The sequence below is a fragment of the Meriones unguiculatus genome, chromosome 19, assembly GCF_030254825.1.
Source record: "Meriones unguiculatus strain TT.TT164.6M chromosome 19, Bangor_MerUng_6.1, whole genome shotgun sequence".
NCBI classification, from domain to species: Eukaryota; Metazoa; Chordata; class Mammalia; order Rodentia; family Muridae; genus Meriones; species Meriones unguiculatus.
The window spans coordinates 40,621,013-40,631,680 of record NC_083366.1 but is presented as its reverse complement, the minus strand read 5'-3'; the positions used below and the strand labels follow the sequence as shown (position 1 = coordinate 40,631,680).

Here is a 10,668-nt window from a genome sequence, read left to right as displayed (position 1 = left end):
TATACAAATTTTCACTCCCACTAGCAATGGAGGAGTGTTCCTCTTTCCCCACATCCTCGCCAGCATGCGCTATCACTTGAGTTTTTAATCTTAGCCGTTCCGATGGGTATAAGATGAAATCTCAGAGACATTTTAATTTGTATTTTCCTGAGGACTTAAGATGTTAGCTATTCCCCAGTTGAAAGTTCTCTGTTTAGATCTGTACCCAAGCTTGAGACCCAAGCCATGAGAGTACTCCCACCCCTGACACTATCAATGATACTGGACTATACTTGCAGACAGGAACCTATCCTAACTGTCATCAGAGAGGCTTCACCCAGTGTGTTATGACAACAGATGCAGAGACCCACAGCCAGACAATAATGGGAGCAGAGCAAATCCTGTGAAAGAGGGGAAGGAAGGACTGAAGGAGCCAGAGGGGTCAAGGACACCACAAGATAACCTACAGAATCAGTTTACCTGGGCCCATAGGGGCTCATAGAGATGGAATAGCCAACCAGAGGTTTTGTATGGGGATGAACTTAGGCCCTATACACATATATAACAGTTGTGCAGGTGGGTCTTCAACTGGGTGTCCTGAAGAGGGAGCAGGGGCTGTCTCTGACTTTGCTGCCTGCCTTTGGTCAACTGGGTGTCCTGAAGAGGGAGCAGGGGCTGTCTCTGACTTTGCTGCCTGCCTTTGGATCCCTCTTTCCTAACTAGGCTGCCTCCTCTACCCTCAATGGAAGAGGATGTCTTACTGCAACTTGATAGGCCCAGGCTGGTTGATATCCATGGAAACCTCCTCTTTTCTGAAGAGAAGGAGAGTAATGGGGAGGGGGCAGTTTAGAAGACGAGGCTGGGAGGAGGGAGGGGAAGCTGCAACCTGGAGGTAAAGCAAACAAATAACTTAATTAAAAATGAAAATAAAATAAATAAAAATATATTATGCTGAACAAATGTGTGCATCTTGTGCAGGGACCATGTTAATCTCTGTATTGTGCCAATTTTAGTGTGTGTGCATATATATATATATACATATATATACATATACATATACATATATATATATATATATATATCAAGCACCTGCTTCAATTCTTTAAAATAGAGTCTGAGTTATCAGATCATGTCATTCGTTCTCCCATTAGACACTGCTTCGTTAAGTAGAGAACTGGTCTATTAAGGGTCATGTCCCAGCAGCACCCACTAGAGAGTCTGGCATTTCGTGAGCATTCATATGTCTGGACATTGAGCCAGAGACAGATATCTTGACCCAGAATGCCTTTCACTGTCCAAAGCATGTTTGTCTGTTTATGTAAAAATGTCTGCTGCCAATGTAGGAAACTCCTATTCCCCCTGCCCACCTACCAGAAATACGGTAACACTGGAAGCAGTTGCTGCCTTTGTTTGCTGCCTTCCCCCGGTTTGTGCACAGGATTTGTGTCTCGCAATAACAAAAAATTCTTTCAAGGCTTCTTCTCTGTTGGCTGACTTGCACCACAGGAATCTTCTTTGAATGTTGTGGATCTATATCCAATAGATGTTCGCTTAAAGTCACGGGGTTGGAGAAGGGCAACACGGCTCAAAAGCACAAAGATACAAACAAACAAGCAAACGCTTCTTCATCTGTTTTAGATATTTTCAAGGAGTGAATGTTTCCATTCTAATGCTGAAATTACAGTTGTCTCATCGACTGGATAAGTTTGTTGAAGAATGACATCTGACTTGTGTCTGTAAACTGGTGTCTAACATCCCGCCCATACAAGAGACGTCTGTACTTGATGACAAGACACATCTGAACAGAATGGATGTTCACAGCATAAACTTTAGAGAGCTGTGAACAGATTTCCAGGTAGTCATATGTCCATTTTAGTCACTTCTTGGTCCTAAATTGCATTAGCTAAGTTTGGAAAGAGAATGTATAACTCAATATAGGTCTGTATTCCCCAGTGTAACAGAGCCAACTGTGGCATTTTAATCTTATGTTCAGTAATTAAAATTTCAGGCTCACAGTCTCATTCACCACATTGCAAGTTTCCGGGGCTGCTGTGTGGATTGGACAGCAGAGATATGCGCACGTTGTTCTGGAAAGTTCTCTAGGGTAGCGGCAGGTTGGGAATTTCTTGTTCTTCCCTGCTAATGAGCTAGTACAACCAGCCGCCTCCAGTCAGGTGACATGTGAGAATCAGGTCACAAGAGTTTCAGATAAGGATCAATTGATTGTTTGGGTATCTCCTGCCCCAGTATCTGAGACGCACTAGATTAAAAAACTAAAAAGAAAAAAACAAACAAACAAAACCTCCCAGAAATTTAACTTTAATTGTAATAAGGGACACTTTCATATTCTGTACTATGAAGACACACTTTTATGTCATGTTGAATAAAGAAATTGGCTGATATGGTCATTCCTAGCTTAGCACACAAACACACTGTTAACGGTTTCTTTATTCTGAGTTAAACTATTCCCGGCCCAGATGCACCTGGAGGAGTACAAAGTTAATACCAGCAGAAACCAGTTAAGACTTCCTTTCAAAATGAGCTTGAGGACATCATTTACAGAATGAGGGAAGACTGGAAGGAGAGAACTAGCAAGGCACGGACACCCACAGTCTCAGAAACTGTGGAGGGCTGCTTGAGTGTCAGGCTGCTTTGTATTGAGTTATCAGGGAAAAATGTTTTCACCCTGGCCTTCACCTGGAGACAGAGATAGGCAGGATGTTTTGCCAAGTTCACTTCCTTTTGTTTGTGTGAGGACCACATAGACAGTTGGTCAAGGTAAACAAGTTTGACTTCTTTATGAACCCCTTCCTTGTGTCAAGATGCCTTGCTCTGACTATAAAAAGGAATTGTGGCATAAACGGGGCGAGGTCCTCCTGGCAGCCCTCTCCAACTGATCTTGTGTATAGTGTGTTATTTTATTCAGTCCTCACTCCTCACTCTGGGACTCGTCGACTCTGCCAGCGAAGAAATGCTGTATGTTACCTACCTGAGGGACAGGACTGAGTTCCGGAATGACTTACAGCCTTTGTCCCACCCCGTCTTCTCCATCTGAAGATGAGAGGTAATAGACTGAGTCTCAGGATTTTAACCCACTGCCCTCTCAGATTGCCAGCTCTGAATACACAGTAGTTTTTAAAAGATTTGACTACTGTCTCTATCTTTCGCTGTGTGTAAGTGACAACAAGGAGCCGTGGCATATGGTTACAAATGGACAATGTGTATTTGAGTTTGCCAACTGGCAGCTCTACCTAAAGGGCAAAGTTAAGAATACCTTTCCTGAGAGTCTGGGCCCTTGCCTATGGGAGTTTCATTTGTGCAATTGAGAAGGGCCAAGAGCTAGAGAGAAGAAAATGCAACAGGAAAAATGTCTGTGTATGAGATGAAGACAAAAACGGTTTCAAACATGTTTACTGTAATTCCTTCTTGCCTTTTGGTTTCCATAATGGAGAGGTGATAGGATAGAAAGTGCCTGCCAAAGCCTAAAGTTCTCTGAAATGGCTAATTGATGCCTTTGTTCCTACATCACAGACCTGAAATTATTTTTCCTATCAAAAACGTAGAATCTCATGCTCTAGTAAATAACCTAATATCCATGCTCATGCAAGTGACAGTAATTAATCTCAGAGAACAAATGAATGTGTGGCTATAATATGTCAAAGGAGAACAGAAAAGGTAATTTTAAAAATATAAAATTAATAAAAATGTGTTTACATATATTGTATACTTTGTAAAAGTCCTTTGAATGATCCCTCAAGGTGTAACACATTTTCACTGCAAAATAAGTCCTTAAATAGGAAGTGACTACATGTGATTCCATGAGGGACGTTACCTTACTAGAAGATAGGATTTCAAGTTGCTTTCCATTGTTTTAATACTACTGTAGGCTGCAGGGTTTTTGTACTATTAAACATATTAAATTATATACTCTTTAAAGATATATTTTAGCTATCTAAATGACAGGATGTGAAGATTGTTCAAAGTATGTTTAAAGTAGTCAGAATTTTGAAATTGCTGAATTTTAGAAAGGAAGTCAGCATGGGATGTGGGTTTTCAACTGGTGAAATGGGGAACCCACAGAGCATTCAAGACTCTCTAAGGATAAAGAATGTTTCTTGTGTTGAACTTTTATTAAGAGCCTCTTTATATGCAAAAATACTATAGCATCATTAAATCATGTTAAGAAAGTATAGAAGGTTCTGTTTAACAGACCTCCAAGGAGAATAAAAACAAAGTATGGATAGAAAAATATACGGACATAGGACAAGCCTTTACATCTTAAGACATAGCACATTTCAGGTCCCTGCGCTGGAATGCCAGTTGTACAGACTGTTTCCTTCTGAACTTAGGAAGCCAAGGGTCAGAAGGCTCTTAGACTCAAAGACTCAAAGTTTTTCTGCTCTTTAAGAGGCTATTGGTGACATATTATGCCATAATTTGAAACACTGAGGAATGTATTTTTATTCCCTGTAAGTTATGATTCTAAAATGGATCATTGTTGCCAAAGACTTGTGCTTTATAACATACACACACACACACACACACACACACAGACGTTTTCCATGCTCCAGAAAATAACCTGTTATGCTTGTACATGCAAATAACCTTAAACTCAGTGAGTCATGTTTAAAAAAAAAAAAAAAAGCATAGAAATTCCCCTGGGACGGTTATTAAGGTTGTTAGGAAGAAGTAGGAGGGGAAAAGAAAGGGTAATGATAAAAATAACCAAGATACATTGTATACGCGTACAAAATTGTCAAAGACCATAAACAGTCCAGGTTTGTTCTTCATGTAAATAAGGAAAGCCAAGAGAGAAGAATAAATCTAGAGGAGCTCTTTTAAGGAGAAATGTCTATTTTTTTTAAATAAGTGATACATTCAAAACGTTTGAAAAACATGAAATAATAGACTCTATATTGGGGCTGGAGAGGTGGTTCTGCAGTTAAGAGCACTTACTGTTCTTGCAGAGAGACCCTGGTTTGCTTCTCAGGGCTTATATCCAGTGGGGTCTAGTTCCAGGAGACCTGTCCTCCGCAGGCACCACACACACTTGGCACATATGTAGGCAAGCAGGCACACCTTGCTTGCACACACACACACACCTACACATAGTTTTTTAATAAGTTACATGTTAAGAACCTACCTTTTAGCTGGGAGTGATGATACATGCCTTTAATCCTAGCACTTGCGAAAAAGAGGCAGGTAGATCTCCGACTTGAAAGCTAGCCTGGTTTATAGAGCCAGTTTCTAGACAGTGTGTGTTGTTCAAAGAAACCTTGTCTGCAAAACAAACAAACAAATACAAGCTTGGTGTTGTGGTTCAGGCGTGTGATTCCAGCACTCACGGAGGCAGAGGCAAGCAGATTGCTGTGAGTTCAAGGCCAGCCAGGTCTACAACATGAGTTTAGGACAGTCAAGGCCACACAGAGAAACCCTGTCTCAAAACAAACAAAGCACAAATACACCTTTCTACATATCTTTAGTTTCTTTTTCTCCCTTGTGTAACTTTCCAATGTTTTATATGTTAACGACTGTTAAGAATTAGTATATTTTATCTCTCTCTTTTCATTCTTACAGAAAAGCAGTTTGCACATGTGTTCTTTTAATCACAATCTTAGAAAACCTTCCAGAATAGAACACAGGATCTCACCATGTACTATTGGATGTTCTTCTAATAAGAAAATTCATCTTAATTTATGTAATTAATAAGATATTTGCAAGGTTCTCCAAAGAGACAAAAACAGTGTAACATGGAACTAAACAGACAAATAGTTCTACAAGAGAAAAATGCTATTATATCTATATCTATAGATATACAACTATAGATATAGACACCTAAAACATGATTCTTCTCCACTGACATTGTTTATTCACTTATAAAGGCTGAGAAGCTTCAAGACAGGCTGTTTGCTAACTAGAACCCTAGGTTAGGGTTAGGGTTAGGGCTGACTCTAAGGCCAAAGTTCTCAGAAGCTGATGATGTAAGCTTCAGGCCAGGGCCTGACAACCAGGGGGAACCTTGTTTGCTCCTAGCTGGGTTGGAGTATAAATGTCCATGAGAAAAAGAGGAGTGTACCCCAGGTCAAGGTTAGAGAGACCACATTTTTTTTTCTCCTGTTTTCCTTCCCTCCAGGCCTGAGACTGATTAGAAGACACTCAACAAAAACTATATGAGCAAGACTGGCTTAGGTAATGTTAATCCTGTGATCTGCCAGAAAGACCAACTCCACCATCTTGAGCCAAATTGAAAGCAAGCATTTATTAACTATTAAATACTGACCAGGAGATGGACTTTGGTCAGGATTATTTCCCAGAATTTCCTACATCGAGTGGCCTTAAGATACAGGTTACATTGGCTTATGAGGACAAACCTCTAGGCCACCGTACTTTCCCATGAGGCTTGTTTATTTCCTAAGACCCACAATTTCCAGCAATCCAGGAAGTTACCTGGTTCCTGGGCAGGTGGGCCTTACAGATGAATTTTGAGCAGTTCTCAGCACTTGAACTATGGAGGTTAAGTGCAAACCCCAGCACATCCCTTGGTGTTAGGTGTTTGAATTGCTTCTAGTCTCACTTAGTAAAACAACTTTCAAACAACCCAATTCACAGCAAAACTAAATTATACTCATGTGCTGCTGGAGTGGTAGGAAAAGAGCCAAAATTCAAACAGATCTGGGTTTGGATTCAAGAATTTCTCTTAAAAAAAAAAAAAAAAAAAACTATTGCCACGGTAGTTTGAACCTTAATTATGGAGTAGCACAAATAAAAATGTATTAATTTCCAGTATCATTTCTTTTGTGAGAGCTGAAACAATAAGCTTTGAAAGGAGTAGATTCCCCAGATTTCAGCTTGAAGAAGAAAACAAAATGATGACAGGGGGAGGAAGGAGGTGTCCCAAATTACCTGGCTAAATTTCCAGCCCTGCCTGTTTAGGAATTAGGAACCACACCCTGCCAAACTGCTTGATCCCTCCACCCAATGCTTTATCACCTTCAGCCTGGAAATGTCTCTTTTTGGACTAGGTAGGTAGCTCAGTGATAGAGCACCTGCCTTGTGTTACAGTCCCAAGCCTGGAGAGGTAGTATCTGCTACTCTACAATCAGGTGTGCGATAGACTGGGGGCCTGTTTGGTCCACTCTTGTGTTCTCTGGTCCAGTATGATGATATCTGGCATGTAGTAGTTAGTTCTTCAAGAAACAGCTCATGTCATAAGACCTACTCTGGGGAGAAATTGGACTTTTAGCCCTGAATTTCCAGGAGGTGAAAAAGGTGTTGCACAGGCTGAGTTGGAAGTACACCAAGTTTATTAAGAGTACCCCTGCATTATGAAGCAGGAGAGAAAGGGAAAATGAAGGAGACAGGAGAAGAAAAGGAGCCCTTTCCCCTGACACTGGTTATGTTTTTTCCTATAGCTGAAAGTCTGTTTGTACAACTAACAGAATTCACGAGGAAGGTTGCCCAGAAGGAGGCGATTTTCTTTTCTGTAGAGATATTTCAAATAAGAATGTTAAAATACCAGCAAACCTGTATGAGATCTCCAAGTTCTCAACCTTTCCCTTTTTAAGTTTCAAACCAGGCCGGACGTGGTGGGCACACACCTTTAATTCCCAGCACGTAGGAGGCAGAGGCAGACAAATCTCTCTGAATTTGAGGCCATCTTGGTCTAAAAATCAAGTTCAGCCAGGACTAGGAGAGAAACCATATCAAAACAAAAACAAAGTTTCAAACCTAGAGGAGCAGGTGAGGTACCTATTTAACATATCAAAGCAGGCTTGCCCTTCAGGTTCTCCCAGCATCCCTCAATGTACCCTTTACTACCCAGGCAGTACCTTGCCTCAATCCTAACTCTCCAGAAGGCCTGGACTACATTTCTCCCAGAGGTTCTTGCCTATATAATCCAGACATTTTGGTTCCCCAACCCTTTTTTACTCCTTTTGTACCTATGAACTCCTGGCTGCTGCTGTTGGTTCCCCTCTCTCCCTTTCCCTCCCCTTCTCCAGACAGGGTTCAGGGACGTGACCACTGGGACTCTCCCCATGTCTGCCTCTTGGCTATGCTCTCCCACAAATCTATAATAAACGTTCTCCAGCACCGTACCTAGGAGCAGTCATGTGCTTTCCTTGCCCTTTTATTTCCTTTTTTTCATTCATCTGGTCCTGAGACCCAGGAAAGAGTGAGGGGTGACATAATAGTCTGTGACTACTTCTGTTGACACTGCTTCCACAGTGATACACCTGCAACTTTCTGAAAACAAGATCACTTTGCTTACTGCCAAAATCCATCTGTACTCCCTTGTGCACTAGTGTATTTGGGATTCCCCAAACCTTTGTGACCCATGGGTCTGACAGCTTGTAATCATGTCCTATGCACCTCAGAAACCAGTTATAATCTCATCATTCAAAATAAAAAAATAAAATAAAAAAGTAAGGCACCTTAGAAACCCTTTGAATCCTGGATTTCAGAAAGCACCATATCACACAAATAGCTACTGAGGCTCTCAAAAGAGACTCCAGAGATGTCTGTGCCATCTTTCTTCTGCACTGCCCTTTTGGTAAACATCATTCTCTCTCCTCCATTAGTGCATGTGCTTAAGTCTAGGTTGACATCTTTACTTTCTGGTGGGGTGTGTGTGTGTGGGTCTGTCTGTCTGTCTGTCTCTCTGTGTGTGTCTCTGTGTGTGTGTGTGTGTGTGTGTATCCTCACTACTTCTATTGCTGTGATTAAAAAAGAAAAATACCATGACTCAGTGCAACTTGGTTGGAAGAGAATTTATTTCATCTTTTGGGTCACAGCCCATCACTGAGGGAAGCCAAGGCAGGAACTGAAGCAAAAACCACATGCTCTGTCTGGCATGTGCTCAGACAGCCTTCTCCTACAACCCAGGACCTCATGCCAAGGAAAAAATACCACCCACAGAGGGTGGGGCCCTCCTCCATCAATTAGCAATCAAGAAAATGCCTCTAAAGACAATGTTCACAGACCAATCTGTTGAGACCAACTCCCAACTCAGATACTCAGGCTATGTCAAGTTGATGGCTGAAGCTAACTAGGAAAGTGATGATTCGCATCTGTGTGCTGGTGTGTGGACCTCTCTAAGTTTAGACATGGCAGGCAGGCCCAGTGGGGTGAGTGAACATGTCAAACTCAGCAAAGCCCTGAAAAGGAAGAGGCTTCCAAGACAGAGATGTACCACTTCTGACCCATCCTGCTTTTATTTCACCTTGACACCAGACCTGGGAGAAACTGAGGTGGGCTCTGTAGGAGAAGAACCCTGACTTTTTAAACTTCTAAGAAGAAAGACTAAATGAAGGGCAAAGAATAAAGACTGAGAAACGACTAGATTCTTGGACATTTACAGCCAGCCATTGTTGAATTAGCTAGGGCATAGCCTATAAATTGTTGAATTAGATGGACCACAGCCTATAAATAACTTTAATAGATCTTACATATTATATAATATATTCCATAAGTTTATTCCATAAGTTCTGTGACTCTAGAGAACCCTGACTAATACACATGGTGTAATATGAACCCACTTTCTTGAGAGGTGGTCCTTATGCCAATTGATTGCCAGGCCCAACTGGATTACCTCCTATGTTTTGGGTAGCTTGGAATGTTAGATCTCTGCCCAAGAGAGAAATAGTGTTCTGTAATGGGCCTCATCAAAACCTAATCAAGGCTACAGTAACAATTGTTTCAGTAGTGTGAGAGCCTGAAGAAGGGCACAAGTATTTCTCTTGGAGCATCTCTGAGGTCATGGTTACATCTAGACTAAGCTAGTCAGTATATGACCAGCAACTTCTGTACATCTACAGAGTTGCATTCAGCACTTGTTCTGTCATTTTCTCATATCTCCCACTGAGAAAATACAGCATTTTAAGACCTTCCTTCCTACTTTATATACAGATTCTCTCTGTACCATTATGGTAAAATTATCCATAAACATAATATTTTCATATTTTTATTTTATTTTTTATTGATTAAGTTATTTATTTGCTTTACACTTTAATTGCAGCTTCCCCTACCTCCCCTTCTCCCAGTCCCTCCCTTTCCCCCACTCCCTTAGACACTCCAGCCTTGGCATATCAAATTGCAGTAAGTCTTCTTCTGTTGAGGATGGACTAGGCAATCCAGTTAAGGAAAAGGGATCCAAAGGCAGGCAACATAGTCAGAGACAGCGCCTGCTCCCGCTTGGAGTCCCACATGAAGACCCAGCTGCACAAACGTTAAATATGTGCAGGAACCTAGGGTCTACCCCATGCATGCTCTCTGGCAGTTGAGTCTCTGTGAACCTCTACAGACCCAGGTTAGCTGATTCTGTAGAATTTTTTTTTGGGGAGGGGGAGAGTGGTCTTGACTTCTCTGGCTCCTTCACATAAATTCAATATTTAAACAGCAGAACCAACAAATACTTGGAGTTTTTTGTTTTGTTACCAGAGAAATACTTAAGACATCTTCCAGCATACCCCAGCCTTAAACCAACTATTTCTTCCCAACAGTAAGTCTTCCCCATTGACCCTCTCTGTCACACAGACAGATACACACACACACTTTTCCTATACTGTGCCTTCTTTCCATTTTGAAGAATCCTCTCACTACTAAACCCAGATGTTTCAGGCCTGACATTAGTGCCACACTTTATGAGATTTTTTCAGACACTAGAGTCACTGTTCGTTCCTGCTTATCATC

At 41.4% G+C, this 10,668-nt stretch overlaps 1 pseudogene; it reads right to left on the bottom strand.

Moving 5' to 3' along the window:
• Nucleotides 1–916: 916 nt before the first annotated feature.
• On the bottom strand, nt 917–1,017 carry LOC132649406 (U6 spliceosomal RNA; annotated as a pseudogene).
• Between the last annotated feature and the right edge of the window lie 9,651 nt (nt 1,018–10,668).